We start from the raw sequence: 24225 nt of genomic DNA on the forward strand, positions 1-24225 counted from the left end.
CCAAACAAGGCAAATTGCCACTTTGGTGTAGGGGGCTACTATCAGGGGCAACAACTACTGGGGTACTATGTAGGGATTTAGGCAGCAAGGTGTCGGTTCACGTTACACTTGAACTTCTGCACGTCAGTACTGTTGGGGAAGCAGGGACCTGGAATGGAATTCCAGAGTCTTGCGGTTCTGGGGAAGAAACTATTGGAGTAAAAAGATCTTTTACATCTAGGGACCTCTACAGTGTGGGGGTGGGATCTAGTAGCCTGTCGGGTTTGTCGATGGTGCTCGCGTCGTGGGGGCACAAGTGATTGCAGTTCGTCAGAGCATTCACCACTAAAATACTTGTAGAAAAGGCAGAGGGATGCAACATTTCGTCGATGTGACAGAGGCTGAAGCTTAGATGCCAGTTCAGGGCCTATCAGGTTTGCGACTCTCTTTTGAACCTTGTCAAGGAGCGAGAGACTAGTAGCAGATGCACCAGCCCAGATGTGGCAGCAATACTCCATACATGGGCGAATGGTGGCCTTATAGAGTTACAGGATACTTTCGGGTGTTAGTAGTTTTCTAGCACGGTAGAGAGAGCCTACCTTTCTTGCAGCGGCCCTGGCAATGCCTTCAATGTAATTGTTCCAACTCATGTTTCCTGTGAACGTTAGGCCAAGGAGTTTGAAAGATGGACTCTCAGATAAAGAGTCGTTGGCCATTGCTATGGGTGGTAGAGAGGGTTTCTTGTAATTATTGAATGAAACTAGTTTAGTCTTGGCAGCATTGAACGCGACCAACCACTTTTGTCCCCATTCCACTACAGATTGGAGGTCTTCCTCTAGTGTTTCTGCCATTTCTTTAGAAATGTGTTCATTCGTCTTCCTGTCGTGTCTGCCATAGAGTGTAGTGTCATCAGCATATATACCCATCTCAGAGGCAATGTTGTCGGGGAGGTCATTTATGAATATCAGGAACAATAGAGGTCCAAGGATAGAACCCTGGGGCACTCCCGCATTTATATTATATTGTTTAGATGTGCGACCGTCGAGGACTACCTGGATTGTTCTCTTATCTAAGAAGGATTTAATTATGTTAAGTATTCTACCAGTGATACCGTATGATCTGATTTTACTGAGGAGACCCTCATGCCATACCCTGTCAAAAGCCTTAGATATATCTAGAGCTACCGCTCTGCCTTCCCCCGCTTTGTCCAGTGAATGGTATATACGTTCAGAGATCACAGTGAGGATGTCTGCTGTGGAACGGGCTTGTCTAAATCCATATTGTTTGTCAGTCAGTAGTTTAGCATCTGTAAGATGATGGACTAGAGCATGGTTAATTATGGTCTCAAATATTTTTGCAAAAAGTGGGAGGAGGCTAATGGGGCGATAATTTGATGGGTCAGTCCTTTCGCCAGAATTCTTGAATACTGGTACAACAGAAGCAGTTTTCCAACAGCCCGGAAAGCAAGCTTCATTAAGACATTTGTTGTAGAGTTTGGAGAGAACTGGAGCTACTTCGGCTGAGCACTTTTTTAATAGCACAGCTGGGATAAGATCGGGTCCACATGCTTTTGAGGTGTCAAGGTTTTTTATGATAGCATGCACCTGAGCAGGGGTGGTTTTCAGATCGTCTAGTGTGGTGTCTGTCCGCATAGGAAAGTCAGGTAGGGGGTGGTTGGAAGGGTCCAGTGTGGAGTTTGAGGCAAACCGACTGGCAAGCATGTTAGCCTTGTCGGTTGCTGAGGAGACAATCTCGTGATTGTTGGTTAGTGGGGGAATTGTTGATTGCCCATTATTTACTACACTGTTGTAGATTTTCCAGAAATCTCGAGTTCCTAGTTTTTGTGCTTCGATGCGCTTTTTAGTGGTTTCCGTAAATTCTCTCTTAGCTGTCGCTATTTCTTCCTTAACGTTATTTCTAGCTTCTATATACTTCAGTCTGTTTGAACTGGACTTATGTCGGTTAAACCTACGGTATGCATGCTGCTTTTGAGTAATGGCAGTTGCACAAGTCGACGTAAACCATTGGGGAGAGTGGGGCTTACTATAAAATTTCCGCATGGGAACATGCGCTTCGATTGCAGTTTTGAACCAGTCAGTGGTCTCGTTTGCACACTGTTCAGCAGGGAGAGAGAAAATATTTTTCCATGGAGCATCTCTAATTAGTTCCCTGATGGCTTCCCAGTCAGCCTTATTATAATATCTCGTTGTTTTGAGCACTGGCTCTTCAGTTTTGGGTCTAGAGTTTAGGGCGATTTCAACTATTATCACTGCATGATCAGCGTTCCCGAGTGGGCTGTGGGCCTTCGTTATGCAGTCATCGGGAACTGTGGTCAAAAACAGATCTAGAAGTGATGCGTGGTGTACTTCCTGGTCAGGGAAACGGGTTGGAAACGTAACAATTTGTGATAGGGAGTAAGATATAGCGAAGCTATGGGTTGTGCTGCCCGCTGCATCTGTGTGAGTAGAGAATCTAAGCCAGTTTTTGTGGTGGACATTAAAGTCACCAAACACATGTATTTGTGCGCTAGTGTCGAGGGACAGTGCCGTGTCTATGCTGTCATATACTTTGTTTATTGTGGAGCAGTCCTGAGTCGAGGGAGAGCGGTAGATAAAATAATAGTAGCTAATACTGTGTTGCACGTTTAGTCTAAAGCACATAAAGGCTTGATCATCTGTTTCTAGGTTTGTTTCTTTAGTCAAGGGAAGGGTATTACGAATGTAAACTCCAAGTCCGTGCATATGTCTGTCAGAGTCCTTACGGCAGAGTGGGAGATATCCAGGCATGTTAAAGTGGTTAGAGGGAATGGAGGAGTGTAGGTTAGTCTCACTTAGTGCTAAGATATCCGGGGTATTTGTTAAGAGAAATGCTTCAACATCAGCTAAGTTAGTTCTAAGCCCACGGATATTTGTGAATGAGAGCCTCAAGGGAGGAGGCAAGTTGAATTTGTTTGTCCCTAATCCTGGTTTAAGCTTATTTTTAGATTGTACTGTCGTCATATTTTTTTTAAGAGTTTCGGTAAGGGGGAGCTAAACAAGAGGTTATGCGGAGCTTCAGACATGCATCACAAGTAGACCATCAGCTGACCTTTCTCCAATTAGGATTGTGGCCTCAGGAAAGCCCACCGGGGATGAGTGCAGGGTCCCTTTCCATGCGCGTCATGGCACTGCAAACAACCCGATATTATTCCACTGTTGATGGAGCAGCCGCTCTAAGCGCTACCAAAGAGTTAGGGCTCCTGTACTACCAGTCGGGAACAGCAGCCAGGAACTGTCAATCCGGTACCCTCAACCCTTTAGAAGAAGGTCAACCCAATCTAATCGCTCAGGCATATCTTATACTCAAGCACTCCCAAATGTTCAGTTTTAGGGGTGGGGCATGCTGGGAATGGGGAAGAACGGCGTTCATTGCCCTAGCCAGGAAACAAGATCTACCGCTGGGTGTTTCTGTCGAATCACTGAGATAGTGTCTCTGCGCTTGACTAATAGACAAAGAAGGAGTATGGAAGCCGGGCGATAGACAGAGCCTATCTACTCCTTAAGCAATTTAGGTTTGCAAACCGGTGAATTTGTTTGAGTCACCAGCTCTAGGAAGGTTGTCATCCAAGACTGAAGAGGCCTCTCTCCCCTTTGGTTTAGTTTCAGAGTTTTCCTTCTCCTAGACGGATGATCTGGGAAGACCTACTGGGTCCGTCAGCCCTGAGAGGGGTTTCTCCGCGCCTAGGTTCTAATCCAGGTATTTCTGCGACCCCGCGTTGTTAGTGTTACTGGGTTAGTTTGTGGGGGATTATATCTCTACTGAGTAGTTACACTCCTCGAAGTGATTTAGGGACATGCTATTTACTTGTTAATGGATAAAGGGGGTGGGTGAAGTTCATGCAGTGTAAGCGTCTATGTTTGTAAGAGGGCTTGTTAGGGAGGAGATAATGTGATTTTAGTCTTACCCTTTTTTTATTTTATTAATGTTAGCTTATGTCTCGTATAGTGTTACAGTATGAGTAGGTATTAAGTTTTGAGCTACGAGTTGTGCCCGAGCTATTTTAGATGATAGGAGGGTTAAGATGTAAGTGCAATATAGCATGGATAAGACAGCAAGTTTTGAGTCATGCGTAATTAGGTGAATAGATATATGGGCAGGTTTTCAGTAGGTGCGAATAGAGTTGAAGTTGTAGGTATTTTTTAGTAAGAGTAATTAAAAAATATCAAATAAATATATAAAAAATCAAATGTTCATTAAAACATTGCTTCATGGGACTTATATTATAATATATGTACCGTGCTCATAATTAGCAAATTAGGTATAAACCATTATAATATTCGCTAATATTTTCCTCTCTGAGGAGATAGGTAGACATCGAAAACCCATAGATTAAGGAGATATAATTATTGAAATGTATTCTTTGTTTTACATAGAATACAATTCTAGATTTGAAATTTAACCATTTTACATTATATAACTTAAATTATGAAATTATGATATACACACACACACACACACACATTATATATATATATATATATATATATATATATATATATATATATATATATATAAATTAAAAAAAACTACAATAAGTTTACCAAGGTAATCAAAATGGTAAAGTTAAAATATGTTATAAATATTAAAGAGTTTATATTTACAAGTAAAGTAATCTCAACCAGATGTAAAAGCTCAATAAAACCTAAAAGAAAATAGAGCTTATAATATGAACAAATGATTAATAAAACATGTTAAAAGACATCTTGAAAAAGAGTTAAAAACATATTTAATTTTAAAAAGGAAGCACAAGATAAGTGGATAGTCCTTAATCCGCGGAGTTTCGAAGAAATACTCTCCTTTTCATCAGAGGGCAGGAATTAGCAAAATGCGGGATCGGATTTTGCATGTAAAAGTATTTAATGAAACTACAAGTAAGTCACAGATCTTACTTGGTTAAAAAAAGGGTGAGGTAAGGGGAATAGGAGGTAAAAGAAAAATGAACAAAAGATTTCACATGATTTGGAATTCATTCCATTGGCGATTTTTTCCAAGGAACTCTGTCTTTTGGATCATTTTGGACCATTTGGAACTTACTCATTGGATTGGAGATTTTTAATTCGACCGTTTTGGATTTTACCATTCTTAGATCTTTTACCCTTCACCGGACTATCCATTCATGTGAAATCTTTTTATCATTTTTCTTTTACCTCCTATTCCACTTACCTCACCATTTTGCTAATTCCTGCCCTCTGATGATAAGGAGAGTATTTCTTCGAAACTCCGCGGATTAAGGACTATCCACTTATCTTGTGTTTCCTTTTTAAAATTAAATATGTTTTTAACTCTTTTTCAAGGTGTCTTTTAACATGTTTTATTAATCATTTGTTCATTAAAACTGGTAATTAGTAAAAACCTGAAGAAAGTGCTCAATACTATTGCAGAGCAAATATGTGTTTTATTTTTTATTACCGTTTTATCTGTTTGATTACATATGTTTCGGATGTTGGACCATGTTTACGATCACACAGCCGCATCAGACCTTACAGAAAAAAAAACGTCTAGCATAAGGTTCATTTTGCTTTTGAATCAAACACACACACATCCACACGCACAAATACACACACACACACACACACACATATATATATTTATATATATACGTGTGTGTATGTGTGTGGGCGTATATATCTATATATATATAATCTTTGTGGAAGACAACACCTTAGAAAAGGTGGATCAGTTTGCCTACCTTGGCAGTCTTATCTCCACAAAATGTATCATCGAGGCAGAGATTCCCATCGCATCGGATGGGTCAGTGCAGTCTTTGCCAGTCTACGGAAACGGGTGTTTGAAAATCGGGACATACAGAGCAGGGTTAAACTGCTTGTCTATAAACCAATTGTCCTGCCCACTCTTCCCTGTGAACCCACAGCTGGACCACCTACAGCAGACAAATGAAGGTTCTGGAGTAGTATCTCCAATGTTGTCTCCGCAAGATCCTGGGGATTGGATGGAAGGATCGACGAACAAACGTAAGCGTCGTGAAGGAGGCCAACATACCTACAATCACCACGATCATCATCCGACACCAGCTGCGATGGACGGGCCATGATATGCGCATGCCTGAAGATCGCCTTCCAAAGCAAATGCTCTACGGTCAACTAAAAGATGGAAAGCAATTCCAAGGAGGACAGAAAAAGAGATACGAGGACAACATAAAGACGCACCTCGGATGTTGCTCTTCAGAGGGGCATGTAAAGCAGGATGGTCCATGAAGGTATTGCTCACTCAGAAAAGGACCTCCACCGAGCCACAGAAAACAGGAGGAAACAAAAAAAGGAGAGAACTACTACCAACACACCCCTTTCCGTCTCTTCCACTACTCAGTCGTCACCCACACATGCCCCCACTGCAATAAAGTCTGCGGGTCAAGGATCGCCCTCCACAGTCATCTGAGGATCTACAAATGGCCAGCCTCAATCTCACCGACGGGAGAATAATCATACTTGTCACGAGTTATTGCTGAAAAATATATACATATATATATATATATATATATATATATATATACATATTCATATGGGTACTTCATTTAACCACATAAATTAATATACAAAAGTATAAATTCATGCGTAAACTTTAATCATTTACTTCAACAGTGCTCAATACGTAGGTAGAGCTTGGAATTAAGTTATAATATATATATGTGGCAATTAAGCTACACAGAATATTACACGTTTTATACACGCTAGGATTCATCAGGCTGATACGCGAAATATTCTGTGTAGCTTAATTGCCATATATATTTTATAACTTACTACATATATATATACATATATGATATAATATTTATTAATAAATAACCATTATATAACTACAGACCTAGTAGTTCATACTCATGCAATCATGAGTGTATGAAATAATAATTACTGCTAATTCGAACAAAGTCAGGAGAGCCAACCTTGACTATGCGGGTCAGTGTCTTTCTTCTTTGTCACTCGCAATTAACATTTAAATCGAAGGGAATTAAGAACCTATAAAGCCATGTCGATGATTTGTTATAATCAGCTGTCATGAGAGTCAGGAAGTTCGATAAATGTGTATGTATAGATATGTTTGTATGGACGTGTGTGTACATTAAGTTTGGAGAAATGCTGATAAACACAGAAACAACACCATATATGTCAAGTTGGAATAAAACTGTTTAACAGAAAGTAACGTCCAATTACTGTGGGTAACTTTGGACAAAAAAAAGCATAAAAATAATTTTGAAAATCCTTTGTTAGTATAAGAATTTCCCAGAAATATCCTAATCGTCGATGCTTGCAACAGGTTTGGTATTTAGTCGTGCAAAAATCTATTTAGAAAAGCGTACAAATGTTTCTTTGTGAATGCATTTGTAAGCTCCGAGGGAAAATATACTAAATGTAACCACTTTCTTCTAAAAAAAACCCGGAGCGTAGCGTTTGAAAGGCGCGAAAATAAAAGTCGCATCAAAAGTAAAGATTATTCCGTGTTTGTTTATAGTAACGTTTTTCCCCCCTTTAGATACAATCTAATTTATTGGGTTCATAAATAAAAGGGTCGGATGTTGATTAAAATGAAGGTCGAAGCTTGGAAGTCGATGAAAAAAAAAAAAGAAATGAAGAAGTAGGGAAAAATAAAGGAACGAACAAAGAGTGATATTTGGGGTCGAGAAAGCAGCGGATTTATAATGGTGAAAATAAATCAAAGGTGTTTTATTCTAAATCAGAGGTTGTGGATAAAAGACTCGCAAGGTTATTAAACAAGGAAGGAAGTGGTAAAGGTGGGGATTTAAAGATAAAGTAAAGAAAAATGTAGGAAACAGTAGTAGTAGTAGTAGTAGTAGTAGTAGTAGTAGTAGTAGTAGTAGTAAAAGCAGTGAAAAAATGAGGTTTGGCATGATGCTGAGGTCTTGTGAGTTCAACTTTGGAGATTATGGCAGGCATGAATGAAGATGTGCGTCCGATATTTATGGTCAGGAATGAGAGTAGGAAAATGATAGGAGGTGATTACAAACTTATATATTCAGATTCGGTCATTCCCTTGCTTGGTTGAGTAATTTATTGTTATCAAATAGGCAAGGCCATTATTTCTTTACTCCTGTAAAAATGGAATAATTTCGGTTACCAGAATTTGTTGGGCGGGTCGCTTGAAGAGCACTTGTCTTAATTTGCTAGTTAACCACTCCCATGTTTGTAAACAAAAACCCTCCGTTAGTTGAAACATGAGACTCCTGGAAATACGCCGCGACCACGCATATTAAAACAACCTTTTCTTACACAACAAAGAAAAAACGCAAAACTCAATTTTTCACAACGAAACAAAATAACCAACTTTTAATTTTTAGACGGAAATGTAAATAAATACTAGCAATAAACGCCACAAATTATTTTGCCGTTGCTTAACTTCGGTGATCTGGCGAGAGTTTGTGTGCCAACATAATTGTGCCGTAGAATTAAAAGCAGAAGAATAGGAAAAGAAACAGAAACAAAAGGTAAAAACATCACTTCAAGTATCATAAGAGGAAACGTTAGAAGAGGATAAAAAGGTTGAAGTAAAAAACTAAAGAATGAAAAAATAAAAATAATTGGACGAAAAAGTGTAGTACTTACCAACACAACAAACGCCCTCGTGTTTGTGCCTTGTATAGGCATGCGCGACAACAAAACTTGGGTTTTTATAAGCGGAAGTCTCGAGGTTGTCAGGAATCTACAGGCGCATGCGCAAGAGAAGGGATTGAGGTAGTGGTATAAAGGCAGGTCGAGTGAGAAGTTTGTTGTTGTTGTTGTTGTCATTGGACGTTACAGTGACTGCCTTGTACACGGATTCTCTCTGCGTCTACCACTGGGTGTCCGACACTCTCTCGGGACGAACAAGAGTCCGTACTAAGGCAGCCAGTGAGATGTTAATCCGGCGGAGGCTAAACACCCTGAAGAGTCTGGTATCAGAATATGACCTGTCGGTGAGTGTAACGCTCGTGGCATCACACTGTAATCGTGCAGACCAACTAACCCGTGTGCCTCACAAATGGTATGAAGCTGTGAAGACAGGCGTGGAGTTCACTGCTCGATCTTGCGCAGTTGGCGCGATTAGCTCATGCCAAATACAAAGAATCCATGTGCAGAGTGGACATCCAGGTATCAAAAGAACTTTGTATTTTGGTCATATAAATCGTTCACCTCGGTGAAGGTGGAGGTCATGAAAAGAAAGAAAGGAAAGGAAAGAAGAAGAGAATGAAGAGGAAATAAAAGCGTCTGAAAGAAATTAACTGAATTAGAAAAAAAAGACGAAAAAGACGAAGGTGCAAAAACAAGAAGAAAATATCGCTCCAGTAGATATCTCACTGCGGATGCACTTCTTTGCCTATATAAGAGCCAGGTACGTCCAGGAATGGAGTATTGTTGCCACATCTGGGTAGGAGCTGCTAGGAAAATCTTATCCTGCCTTGATAGAGTTCAAAATAGACTTCGTTGCTTAGTAGGGATGCCATGTTCTCTTCCCTGCAACCTCTTTCTCGCAGAAGAGACGTTTCGAGCCTGGCTCTGCTGTATCGATATTTTCATGGCAAGTGCTCGTCTGAGCTCCAATCTATGATCCCCTCACCAAACTTTCATGAGAAACACTCGTCTAGCTGAAAACACTAATAATAAATTCTCCTATTCTTTATTTGTGCTTAAACCTAATCGTAGATTCCATGAACAACGTTTCTCTCTTAGAACGGCTGCGGAACTGTTTTCCGTTTGACTGGTTTCCAGCTGACTACAATATGGCCGTCTTCAAGTGTAACGCAAACAAGTTCTTCATGAGCCGTTCCACTTAAGTTTCTACTACTTAGGATTACTAGGATTCTGATACTGTAGACTCTGTTACCCTTATCTTCGAGTGGCCTCTGGGCCTTGATAAGTAATGAATCCCATGTAAAAAAAAGAAAGAAAGAATAAAAAGGAGAAAAATAATTGCGTTAGAAAAATATTTGAAGAAGTTCGACTAGAAAAATGTAAGACGAAGAAAAGATGAAAAGGAGATAATGGTAGTAGTAGTAGTAGTAGTAGTAGTAGTAGTAGTAGTAGAAAATGAAACAGAAAACGAAAGGAACAGAAGAGTTGTAATACGTATTAGAACAAAGAGATTAACAAAAACAATAAAGAGGAAAAGCAGAAAACAACGAAGAAAAAGAAAAACGTGAAAAAATAAAAGGAATAGAAGAAAAAAAGAAGAAACGACGGAGAATAAAGAATAATAAAGAAAAAATAGAAGAAGACGAAAAAGCAAATAAAGACGAAGAATTAAGAATGATAGGAGAAATACAAGAAAGAAGAAATAAATGAAGGAAAAAAAACGAAGAAGGAAGTGTAATGGACATGAATAGAAGACAAAAAAGAAGACAAATACAAGGAGAATGAAGAAGGAGAACTACGATGTAAAAGAAGAAGAAGAAGAAGAAGAAGAAGAAGAAGAAGAAGAAGATGATGATGATGATGATGATGATGATGATGATGATGATGATGATGAACGAAAGAAGATAAAGACGACGAAGTATAATAATAATAATAAGAAGAAGAAGAACAACAACAACAACAAAAACAAGAAAAAGAAGAATATGAAGAAGTTGAAAACGACGAGAAGAAGAAAAAAACGAAGAAAATGACGAAGAAGGAGAAAATGACGAAGAAGAAGAAAACGACGAAGAAAAAGAAGAAAATGACGAAGAAGAAGAAGAAAATGACGAAGAAGAAAGAGAAAATGACGAAAAAGAAGAAGAAGAAGAGTATTTAAAGTAAAACTCGAAGATAAAGAGGGTATTTACTTCTCGTCAACGGTTGGACGTTGTGGTACAAGATCGGAATATGAGTAGACTTGGTTAGAGCACAGAATTGGTCAAGTCCGACTCCTTAAAATAGATAAGTTATCCCGACAGCATTTGCTAGTCAGCGCTTCTCGGGCACTTGCTTATATACTTATTCATTTCCAAAGCGAGAAGACAAACTCTTTGGGTTTAGGTAGTTTAGAAATAAACAGAACACACGAACTAAAATGCCACCATCTCTGTCCGACTGGTATGATTAGTGAAAGAAATGTGATCACTTTCTTCGCCTAAGAGAAAAGAATTGAACAAGAATGAGAAGAAATCGGAGAAGAAGAAGAAGAAGAAGAAGAAGAAGAAGAAATGATGAAGAAATGATGAAGAAATGATGAAGAAGACGAACAGGCAATGGAGAAAAAAAACCAAAGAACAGGTCATAAATAATTTATTACAGGTGCCTCACGACAGAATAGACAAAGATTTAATAACTTTTGGATTAACATTTTAGGTACGATTATTCTCAATAGATAAACGACTAATGACTAATGACAGTTTTTAATTAATTTGTCTTCCGATATCAAAAAAAGTGTTCTCCTTCCATCCCTTCATCTCTTTATGATCGATACACTCTAAGTAGGCACGCGTTCTCATCCTTTTTTATTGATTTAATTATTTGACGTTGCGGATGGTAGTTGTTCGAAAGATGTAAGTCTTCGAAAAATAACAGTATTTGAAACGGTACTCCAGTAAGTATCGATTAAGTTAGCTAGTGTGAATGAGTACATGTCAATATAACTCAGATCTGTAAAACCAACGGTTCTCAGGGCTGAATGGAAGATGGGTGATAAGCCAGAGTCAACAGGTCAAATTAGCTAGAAAAACAAGATTCGATGATATGACGATATGAGATGATGTCACGTTTTCGAGCGAAGGAAAAAAAGAGTTTCTATAGCAGTCTCCCATTGGAAGTTTAGTGAACGGGAGCAGTCTCCCGTTGGAAGTTTAGTGAACGGGACACGCAAATGATGTAGAAGCTGGATGTTGTCTTGAGACTTTGACTATCCATCCCCATCTTTAAGACTAAGATAAGAAAAGTGAGTAAATAATTTATTAGTCATATTAGTCTCTCTCGATGAGATAATTCTCTCTCCAAATAAACCTTAAAACTCAGCAGTATTTGAAAAGCTTGGCACGCCTTAATGAAAAAGATGATCACACACGGAAAACTGTGAATAAAATCGTTTTTGGAGACAAAGCAAAATGAAATGAAATGAAACAAAAGAAATTGCTTGTGACTCATACTTATAAATTAGCACAAATGAAAAAGGTATCCTTTGACCATTGTACACTCATTAACACTTTTCCTCGAGTGGCATCTGGGTCTTGATAAGTGGTGACTCCTTGTAAAAAAAAAGTACCATGTAAACTCTCGTGCACCATATGCATAAAACATGTTATGTAATAACTTGATCGTTCACGAGCAAGAACGAACCACTGCGATTTGTTCATCACGAGCAAGAAGTAAGGTATTCAATCTATACATTTATGAGAACATCCTTTCTTTAATCTCCATTTAGGTCCCCACAAGCCATGGCGTTAGCTCGTCATTCCTATTTCAGTTTGATCTGCCTGTATTCCCTTCCACGAAGCTCAGCATAAATAAATCGATGAAATTGTAATCAGACACATTGGTAGATCAGATGTCATGTCAATTTGATCAATTAAGTTCTCGGCAGCCAGGCCTGAGTTTTCCTGTTGATGCCTGCCTAAAATAATAATAATAATAATAATAATAATAATAATAATAATAATAATAATAATAATAATAATCGGCAACAGTACTTGAAAACGAGAATCACAAAAATACAATAGGACATGGACATACGAACAGATAAACCTATCCAAGCAGGAAGACCGGATGTCCTAATAATCAACAAGAAAGAAAAGTCCTGCCGAACCCTGGACTTTGCTGTTCCAGCTGACCACAGGTGAATATTAAAGAAAAGGAAAAACGGATCAAATACACAGATCTAACCAGAGAGTTGAAAGGGATATTGTGGCAATATTTGCTAATACCACTGGTCGTCGTTGTCCCCCGCCCTCTAGACAAGAAGTGATTTGCTGATAAGCCGAGGGATACACCGAAATAAGCGACCAATGGCCACTGCCAGCGAGAAATCAATTGTAAGCGGCTGTTGCAATAACGCAAATTTATTTTCAAATTTTACCTAAAGAGGTTGAGAATACTGGAGACGTGGGGAGGCTTGTTGTCACTCAGCTTCCAGAGAACCTCACAGGTAGTTGTCAAGGAGAGATCTCTGATGACCCGTGAGAAAGTTCTTTGTGAGCCAATAATAATAATAATAAGAAGAAGAAGAAGAAGAAAAAGAAAAAGAAGAAGTTATTCCCGTTCACATCGAGAAAGGGGAATTTATCAGTCTTAGTTCTCCTCCACTTGTTCTAGTACCTGACCTCGGCTCTTCCAACATAGATTTAGCCTTTGAAATCATACCATTCATCAACATCTATATATATATAAAAGCGAAAATGTATGTATGTATGTATGTATGTATGTATGTATGTGTGTTCGCTTTTTCTGTATGTCAACAAAGGGCTTTTTTCAGAAAAGCAGTCGCTCGCTTAACAACTTTTTTAAAACTTTTTATATCACATACAAATCGTAATATCTCATTGTTAACAACGAAGCACGCCTGTCTATTTAATTTGCTCGATTTCGGGAAGATAAATATTCAATATTTGTCGCTCGCCGCATGTGGGTTAGTCTTTTCCTATAACATCTTGGGGGTGGGAAAAAAGCGGTCAGCAGTAAATGAATACCATCCCGCAGTTGACCTCATTAACTAATTAAAACGGGCACCTGCTAAATCCAACTAATTAAATAAATTCAAATGTGTTTCCGTAAGCATGTCGCGGTGGGGCAATGGTTAACGTCGCAGTTTTTTTGTTTTTTTTTTCACACTTTAATTTACAACTTTGCCTCAACGGTTCGGGTTCGATCCTCATACTTACTTTTTTAACCCCCCACACACACACATCCAAACACCCGAGCAACGCCGGGTACCCCTCGCTAGTTAATAAATAAAAGAAACAAACAACAGAACGCAATATTCGGACATTTGTGGAAGCCAATTCCGATCGTCCTTAGAATAGACAATGTCGGAACTAACAGTTTGTAAATCACAGACTTTAATCATAACGGATCCAGCGGCTATTAGATTACAGTTTAACCTGTAATATGTTCAATGTAGCTTTTTAAAAGTTCTCCATCGCTCCTCGGTCACATTTAAGTCATGTTTCCCCACGAAAGCAAAATCTGACACGAGGTCATTTTTAATGTGGTTGAAACCCAGCTTCTGCAAAACTTTAGAAGTAGGCAAAAATAAAATTGCTTTAGAATAGAAAAGTTTTCCTCTCCATTCACTAAGGACAAATTAACTTGAATGTAGCATCAGAACAGATACGCTGATCCTTGCCTGAGTAAACATGGAAAGTTGTCAGGAAACCCATGACGACGGAAGTAGAATCTGGGGACGGGAACTGTTTTTGAAACCACGTGGACAGACAGCTTTTTTTTGTTTGTTTGTTTTTTAACAGGGACTGCATCATACAGCAGTTAATGTAATAAGAATTACGTTTGATGAAAATAATTTCCAAAAGATTCTTACCGCTTTCACCATTAGCTACGAAAATAAATAAATGTTATATATGGAAGGGGCAGATCCCAGTGATTAGAGGTATGACGTAAATAAGTTTGAAAATGATATTTATTAAAGGAAAAGACTAGAATGAAACCTATTATTCAAGAGTTGAAATGAATACATATCGCAACCACAGGAATTTAGTAAATTGCCCATTGTGTTTAGAAATAACTTAATAGTGATACAATTAGAGGTCAGGGTTAAACCAATGGAATTCAATTTAGGAATTTTCTTTCTGTTGACAAAAAGGCGTGTTGGAGACATTCATAATCTGTAAAATCCACGTGAGAAACATTCACGTGACTGAAGCACGTTTTGACGTCATAAAGAAAGATAATTTACAAAATATTCATTTGAGAAAGGTTGAAATCCGTCAGTCAGTTCAGTCAGGGTCGAGTGAGTTCGAAACAGCTAGAGGAGGAGCGTTAGCTAAGCCCTTTTTCAGAAGCGAAAGAAAGGTGGACAAGACAATGTAATTCTGAATGTAAACTGAGATCCTGATCATCATCTCATCGAATTGGAAGAAAAAATATCCTGATCATCATCTCATCGAATTGGAAGAAAAAAAATTTGTAAGCCTTCGTTTGTCATTTTTCAACCTGAAAGATAATGTGTTTTTGTGATTCGTTTGTAAAAGAACATTTATATGTAACACCCTTCCAAAGTGTTAACTGTCTGTCTCCCTACTCAAAAGTGTTAATGGTATCCTCATCACAAATAATGAAGTCCCTTCTCCATGTTAAAAAGAACTGCCTACGTCTCTCTTTTTATCAAGCTCCTATTATAAATATAAACTGTGTACCAGCTATTATAAATGTGGTTATCCATCCCCGTTATGTGTGCCCGTTTAATGTCGTCCCCGATATACACACTCCGCTATTTACCATCTCATGTTGCCTTACAAACCAATCCTGAATTTTTCAAATACAAATTAATTATAATTCGAATGTTATACTTAAGTAATTAGACCAGAAGTTTATTTTAATTAATAGAATAATATAAAGATAATACTCTAATTATTTGACTAAATGATTTGGAATGTGTTACGATGATATTAAGCAGCACACTTTGCAGCAGTAATTTAACAATTTTCAAAATGGCGGTCATCGTGTTTTGCATTCCAAGTTTTTAATTCATTATCCCACTATTCCCATGTTGGCACTGCAGAAGTTTTTATTTGCCCTTCTGCAAATATTATTTCATTATTGACAACTAATAACAAATGTTATTCGTTGTCAATAATGAAATATACTGCAAAAATGAATAGGAACATAGGTAAAATTTGGACGAAGACAGAACTCCTTTTAACAAGGATAAAATTAATAGTTGAAAAGAGCAACTAAACATCGTTCTGACTTTGTAGTGTTCGGTAAGACAATTTTGAACATTTCTTCGAAGAGACGACGAGAAGTTTACTTAATATAAATTGCATTTGTTTTCAAGAAAAAAAGTTATCCATTTTCCTTTATTAATTAGTTCATTTGATTGAAGAGTCCTCAAATGCTTCTAGCCTCTCCGATCTGGTTAATTTTCTTTTATTAGAAATGAAATACAGCAAAACTATTATTATAATTACGTTGTGTTAATCAATGTTTATTTGTTACGCTTTTTTTTCTCATATGCGTTAACAATCGTGACTACCCGGCATTATCCAGGTTAAGTATAAACTACGCAATAATTCAGTTTAATTGACCATATGGAAAACAGATTGAACTGAGTTTCCATTTAAGTTCCTCTGCACAAGAGCAGGTGTGAACATATGCTCGTGTTTTGACGTGAGAAAAATCAAGCTTCACAAAAAAGCCAACCTTTATTGATTCAAAAATAAAAATTGCTTCAATCTAGCTAGATCTCTCTTTTATCCATTGAGAATAGAAATGACCACGTTTCGCATCAAAACAGATACTACCTTTTGATCCTAGCTAATAGTTAAAAGATTTCAGTTAAACGTATTGATGTTGCAACCTTTTACAAAACATCCTAATTATTTATTTTTCTTTTCAGGACAAAAAAAAATATCTAGCTTTATTTATTTACCTAACCACATATCTTACTTCTTTAGTTTCCAAATCTCTGCTTTTTAAATAGGTCTCTAGTCGTGCTCCTTAAATGTTTCATGTAGTGGACCTAATATAGGACGCAAGTAAACTAGCGTATGTTTGTTGCAAGGAGTCGTTCACGAACGATCCTGTAAGTTTCGACAGACCGTATCTCTAAGAATGTTCGAAGTCGCATAAAAAACTCTCAGTTAAAAAAAAAACGACAAAATTGGTTATTTTCTCTCTTTTTTTAAGGAAATCAGCGATTTCTGCGTTAGTAATCTTTAATAAATCTTTATCGATTCGATAGTGGATTTATTTCTTCTAATTCGATCAAGGCCTCCGATTGCCAATAAATCATATCGACAACAGCCGGCGCTTTTTTTTTTTTTTTTTGCTCTTCTATACGCATGCGTGATCTTTCTTTATGATTTAGAGTTCACAAGGGAAAAACGCGTCCGTACTGCAATAGCTCTGCTAAAATCGTAGCATGTATCCACTTAGATATTAAATCAGCGACAGCCTACGGCAGTGAACGCTTAAATGAAAGGAAAGGCTTTATGCTTCGTTTAAGACGCTAATCGTAGCACAGAAAAGTTTCATAAGCTTAACGCGCAACCATTAACAACAATCTATCTTTTCAGAAAATTTATTATGATGTAATGTATACATGTAGAAAATTATAAGCAAATCGTACATATAATGCATAAATAATCAATATTTACGACAACAGTAATCGATACGTTATTAGAATTAGGTAATATAGTGTGAGAATATAGTTTAGGCAATTAAGATATAAGGAAGAGTTATCACGATACCGATAGGTAAGCGTCAAAGTGAATACATTTAGTCTAATTTCTATGTAGACGCCTTTGTTTAACAAATAATTCCATACTGTACAATATATATATATATATATATATATATTCTTATTTATAGTATTCCGAATTTTACTGGGTTTATATAATTGAAAATTCGGTAATCGTTCATATACCAATAAGTTTTAAGCCAAAATGAGATGACTTAAACTGTAAGCTACAAAACTATCATATTTCATAATTGATCATTCATGTATTGTTTTAACAAAATCAAGACATCAAGGAATAGATTGATAGCAACATATAGTGTATCGTTAGTTACAATTGTCTCAAGACTATTCAGACAAATCCAAACATGTCGTTTGAAATTTTTCACATGAAAAGCCTTTCGTCAGATGTATTGAATAAAAATAAACACTTTAACAATGAAAAATATGGAATCCATTTTCCTGATAATGAAAAACATGAGAAAACACTTTACCTACATCTCATCGTTCCAAAGTTTTTTTCCCTGTTTTTTAAGATTTATATATTTACCTATTTTCTTATCTCTAAAAACATTTTCAATCGAATTATCATACAACGATACAACTAACTACCTATGTCCACTTTATATGTTTTACTAATACTATTCATTAATTTCTTAAATTAAATTTCTTTATTTCTTTATTTAATTCAAATATTTTTTTTTAATCCGGACTAATCAACTAATTCTTCAGCTTTACTGTTTCGTTTCTATGTTAATTTCGTATCTGCAATTTGCTTTGTTTATTTACAAATATATCGCCTTATAATTGTAATTTCAAAAAGCGATGTTTGTTTAAAGTTATTTCATAAGCAAACAAATGTTTAACATTACTCTATATTCAGTGCAGTCTCATTCTTCATTTAAAATTAGGAATCTAAATTTATTTTTTTATTTTTTATTTTCTTTCGTTCCTACCTCTTAAGATTTGCGATTACAGGATATATTAGACGTTGAACGGAAGTTAACTTTGTACATTCGAAATTTTAAAGGTTTTGTTGAATTATAAGTAACCAAAATTCTAATATGTATTCATAACGTTGAAAGGGAGGTAACTCAATACGTTCGATATTTTAATGTTTTTGCAGAGTTCTAAGTTTGACATATTCCTAATATGCATTTATAATTTATTTATTAATTACACATAAACCAATTAAATCTAGGCTAACCTATTCAAATTAGAAGTTTATAATGCTTTATCTTAATCGTGATACTGACTTTATTACCAAAGATTTAACCGACGTTTGCCATCCAGCCATAATTTTCTCCGGTTATATATGACGTTAATTCAAATAATATGATATTATATAATATATCACCACGTTTTTGGCCAGTATTAAGTAGGATTTGCTTACTTGGCAAAAACCGTGGTGAGACGACAATAGCTGCGGATGGCAGTAATTGGTGAGAATGCAGTTGGGAGATTCGAAGTTCCTATTCGTCACGTTTACCACCTGACGAAGGCCAGAGGAATAGTTTTCCGAAACATCGTGAAGCAACAACTAAGAAAGATGAGGATAATAGTCCGCAATACTTAAGGTGATTGTTCTAATTTTTATCTTATTCAGCCAGGTCAGACATTCAAGCGACCTAATTTTCGAAGTAAACTGATAACTATTTCCCTCCACAGTACTAGGGTATTTTCTCTGCTCTGTCTTGAGTGAAGTAGATAACATACGAACATACCACAGTGCAGACTGTGACACAGATCACAGCATTGTGGTGTCTCGAATGGTGCTACAGCCAAAGCTCTAGCAGAAGACAGTTGTTAAACCAGCATTCCCTCCAAATGCAGCGAGTTCTACGAGACCTGGTCTGAAAAGTTAAAACCAGCCACAGACCGGGTTACCGATCAAGAACAGTACTAGACTACAATGAAAAATTAATGCTGTTGATGTTTGTGGGAGACAAGCCAGGAGAACCCCACTATTGTTATCTGGCTCACTTCCGACCATCCAGCCAGTTCTCGAAGAAAAGCGATATGACCTTTTCTCCCATAAAATAATACAAACTAGGAAAAATAAAGAATACCACAGGAAATGCCGTGCTGAAGCTCAAATGTGTCAAGAAGCATTTGGATCCCTTTTTGAAACAGCCCGTGATGCAGGAGGCATTCAAGGAATGTACTCTGGAATAAAGTCTGCATTAGGGACCTCCAAGTAATCACTTGATATCCTTCAACGTAAAGACGGTACGATAATCATGAATAATTCTGAAAAATTAGATCGATGGATTGAGCACTACACTGACTTGTCTAAAGGTGACAGCAACGTGCCCCACCAGGCCATTCGGTCAATCAATCCTTTCCCAACCCTAAATGAACTAGACGAAGAACCAACCATCCAAGACTAGTCAAAGTAATATTTGCTCTCCGCAACAATAAAGCTGCAGGTGAGGACGGAATATCCTTTTAGCTCCTCAATTTATCGTCAACTGCTGGGATAACAAAACTGTTCCAAAAGATTTCACAGATGCAAAAGTTACAACATTTTCAAAAAACAAAGGTTCAAGGGGGAATTGCAACAATTACCGTGGCATCTCACTTCTCAGTGTAACTGGGAAAGTCATGGCCCGTCTGCTCCTCTCACATCTACAGAAAATTGCCAAAACTGTGTATCCTGAATCGCAATGTGGTTTTAGGGCAGGTCGGTCAAATATGGACATGATGTTCTGTGTGCGACAGTTTCAGAAAGCACGAGAACAGCGTCAACCACTACATGTGGCTTTCATACACCTGAAAAAAGCATTTGACCTGGTCGGCAGAGGAGTTCTATTCTTACTCTGCTGTCACTCATCAAAGCATTTCACGAGAACATGCATGGGCGAGTTCAGTATGTGGGAGACATGTTTGATCGGTTTCCGATCAATCGCGAAGTCAAAAAGGGCTGCGAGCTCGTCCCAGCCCTGTTCGGGGTGTTCTTCTTTGTTTTATCAGCATGTCGATAAGTCTGTGCGGTTTCGATCCTCACTCGTGACGATGGGAATTTCTTTACTCTCTCGCGATACAAAGCCAAGTCGAGTTTAGTTGTCCGCAAACTCCTCTACGCTGATTATGCTGCTCTTTGCAACTCACCTTCAACGACTTTTAGAGTCTTTCTCAAACTTATGTAGATATTTCGGACTAACAATTAGTTTTAAGAAAACCGTCATACTCTCCCAATCATCATAGAGTGTTAATTTTACAATAGATAATACCACCCTGGAGATTATTGATAAATTCAAATACCTTGGTGCGACCATCGCCAAAAACATTACTCGTAACCCCGAACTTAGCACGCGATTTGGCCTAACCTCTACCACATTTGGGAGGCTCACGCAGCGCGTTTGGAAGAACAAGCATCTGACCATCAAGACGAGAGTCAGTGTGTACAAAGCGTGTGTGTTGAGTGTCCTTCTCTATGGGGCTGAGACGTGATCTGCATATCTCCCTCAGGAGTCTAGGATTAGTGCCTTTCATACAAGATGTCTCCGATCATTTATTGGCCTGTCATGGGAGGACAGAACGAAACCCAGACGGACAGGTTCGGGTGTACTTTCCTCGAGACTTAAGATTATGAGACTTCGTTGCGCAGGCCATGTAAAACGAATTTCATATGAACGCCTACCTCAAAATGGTGCTTCGAAAGAGGGTATCGGATGGTTGGAGAGCTAAAATTTATACCGGGAAGGAGAGAGATGAGAAGGAAAACCTAAAAAAACACTCCAAATACGTCGATCCAAGACGCCATAGTTTTGACCTCTATAGCATTGTCGGTCACTATGAACTATTGCAAAAAAGAGAAGAAATCATTTTTTGGTCCATTTTATTGAGGTTAAATAAATGTACCAATTTAAAAAAAAACAGCTTTAATTAATACATTCATTAAAAGTATATATCTTTTACTATCAAAATATATATATATATATATATATATATATATATCAGTGTTCGTGCGTGTGATTTTGTTTATGTAAAAGTATATGTACATCAGGTTGTTAAAGTTCAATTTTGTTTAATTTCTTCTTTTACATTCATTTTATACCAAAATTCATACAATCGATATATAAGTAAAAAGATATCTGCGGGTTTTTTTGGGGTTTTTTTTTTGGTAACTCATTCAAATTTCTCCTCCTTTCAAATTAGAAAGTATGAGAGTAACAGATACATATAATGATTTTTGGTAGCATAGTTGTGATTTGAAACACAAAATCACTAAAACAAATTTCGTCATGAGTTAATTATACGTGGAAGAAAAAGTAAAAGGCAAAGAAAACGAAAGCAATGTTGTTCATAGCAACCAAAATTAACTGCTGAGTGACGACCGGAAATTCTTATAAGGAAACCATACAAGTGTAAGATATTTACTTGAGAATATCCTATTAGATACGTTCACCTAATAATTATAAATTGTAAATGATTTTGAATTGTTTTTGTTGAGATAAGTGATTTCAATCATGCTTTTTATTTTAGATTTAAAATATTAACAACTCCATTTTATTTCAGTATTTAATTTGTGTGTTTCTGTTTTATTAAATGCTAGCTTTTTTTTTCCTCGTACATATGTTTATTTATCTACCGAGTTGATAGCAAAAATTACGAATTATACTCATTTTTAGTTCGTGTGAGGGGAATCTATCACCATACTTTCCCTTAAACACGTCTGTTGGACTTTTATTAAGTACAATACTTAATAGTTTTTTTTTTTTTTTTTTTTTAATGGAGAGTAGAAAACGCATTGTGGATGCGTTATCGGCAGCTCCTGTTACTCTCGCTTCTTCTTATTTGTCCCTCAGTCCTCATTTTTTAATGAGTGATTTTTCGGACAAAGGGAGAAGAAAAAGCTGTTTTCTAGGTTGGCAGTATTTTTGCGAACAGTTGGCTGAGATGGCGGAAATTTTCTGTTTCTATGTCTATCCTTGTAGCCATGTCACTAGTAAGGGTGCTGGAGGTAAACGTTTTGTCTGGGCTGACGTTATCCGCCTGATAGTCAGGGACCCGAACCTTGGATTAACCACTAAGGAGGCTGTCCTATCAGCAGGTGCAAAGTACTGGGGCTGCTGTATTGCCATTTCGTGAATGGATTCTGGACCATGCAGTAGCTTCTGGTGGGGCCTCTCGATGCCATACTAGTGGGTAATTGTTACGGCTTTACCTTATCATTAGCTACAAATAAAAAAAAAAATTCTTCGTTTCTTTTTCTCTCTTAATTTCCCCTCTCTGTCCTGCTCTAAGTAAATCTGTCGACCTAGTCCACAAATTCCAAAATTTCATCATGACAAGTTTCAAGAAAAAATACACGATTAAACCCGGTTCTCCAACTTCCAACGTAGACCCCTACTACCATGTCTCCTTCTCCAACATCAGGGGTCTTCGTTCTAACCTTCCAGAGGTTGAAACCCAATTACAGGAGACTAAACCAGACCTTTTATTTTTAAGTGAAACTGGCATTCGACAGGCTATTTCCCTAGATGAGTTTGCAATTTCAGGATACTCTAACTTAACTTCTAAATCTGACCCCCAAGATCGCCATGGACATGGAATATGTGCCTATATTAAAGATAGCTTTCCATGTGGGAGGGACATCTCGAGGGAAGATCCTAACTTACCCTATATGTGCTTCCGGGTTGCTTTAGCTCACACTACTGCATTTATATTTACTCTCTATCGCCCCCACAACAGCGGAGTTACTATCTTTCAAAGCATATCTGAGAAAATTGACCAAGTCCTTTCTACTTATCCTTCAGCTAACATTCACGTATGTGGAGACTTCAATGTTCACAACGTCGAATGGTTGACCCACTCAAACAAGACCGATGATGAGGGGAGGTTCTGTCATGATTTCTCCATTGCCTATGATCTCACTCAGATTGTTCAGGAACCTACCCGTGTGCCCGATAATGACGGCCAGTATGCGAGCCTACTAGACCTTTTTCTCACAACTTGCCCTGAACTATGTTCAGTTTCTGTTCTGTCGCCTCTTGGATCTTCCGACCACTCTGTTGTATCAATTAAGATAAAAATGAAATGTAATAAGTCCCCAGACGTACCTCTTCATCGTACAGTATATCGATACACTAAGGCTGACTGGGATAGCTTCCGTACATTTATATCTGATCTACCTCTGCATTCCATGTTTAAAAAGGATGTGTCCTCTATAGTATTAGACCTAACTGAATGGTTAATTGTAGGTATTGACCATTTCATTCCCTCTAAAAAGTTTCAGCAAAAACCTAACAGCCAGCCATGGTTCTCTCCAGAATGTGCTGCTGCCATTGCGCACAGAAATCACTTTTTCCACTGCTTCAAACGTAATAGATGTATGGAAACTAAAGCCGTTTTCAGGACTGCCAGCAACCATTGTAAGAAAGTAATAAGGAACGCAAGAGTGTTGTATGCTCAATCTGTTATGTCCAAAGTAGCTGAGCAGCGGCTTGGTTCCCACCAGTTTTGGCAAATAGCAAATAGAATCCTGAACAGAAGCGTGTGCTCCATCCCAACTATTATCAATGGACCTGAGGTAATCTCGTCAGCATCAGACAAAGCCAAACTCTTTGTCAAGAACTTTGCAGCTAATTCTACCCTTTGCGACCAAGACCGCCAACCCCCAATATTTCCTCCTGTATCAGAAAATACGCTATGTGATATACGTATATCTGTACGTGATGTTGCGAAGCTAATCAAAAACCTTGATTCGAGTAAAGCAACTGGCCCTGATGGTATTCCAATTATAGTACTCAAAAAACTTCAACCTGAATTAGCGCCCATACTTACAAAACTGTTTAAACGTTGTCTTAAGGAGAATAGTTTCCCATCTCCCTGGAAAATCTCATCAGTATGCCTTGTATTTAAGAATTCAGG

Source organism: Euprymna scolopes, chromosome 39 (assembly GCF_053919585.1).
Source record: "Euprymna scolopes isolate OS-2025 chromosome 39, ASM5391958v1, whole genome shotgun sequence".
Lineage (NCBI taxonomy): Eukaryota > Metazoa > Mollusca > Cephalopoda > Sepiida > Sepiolidae > Euprymna > Euprymna scolopes.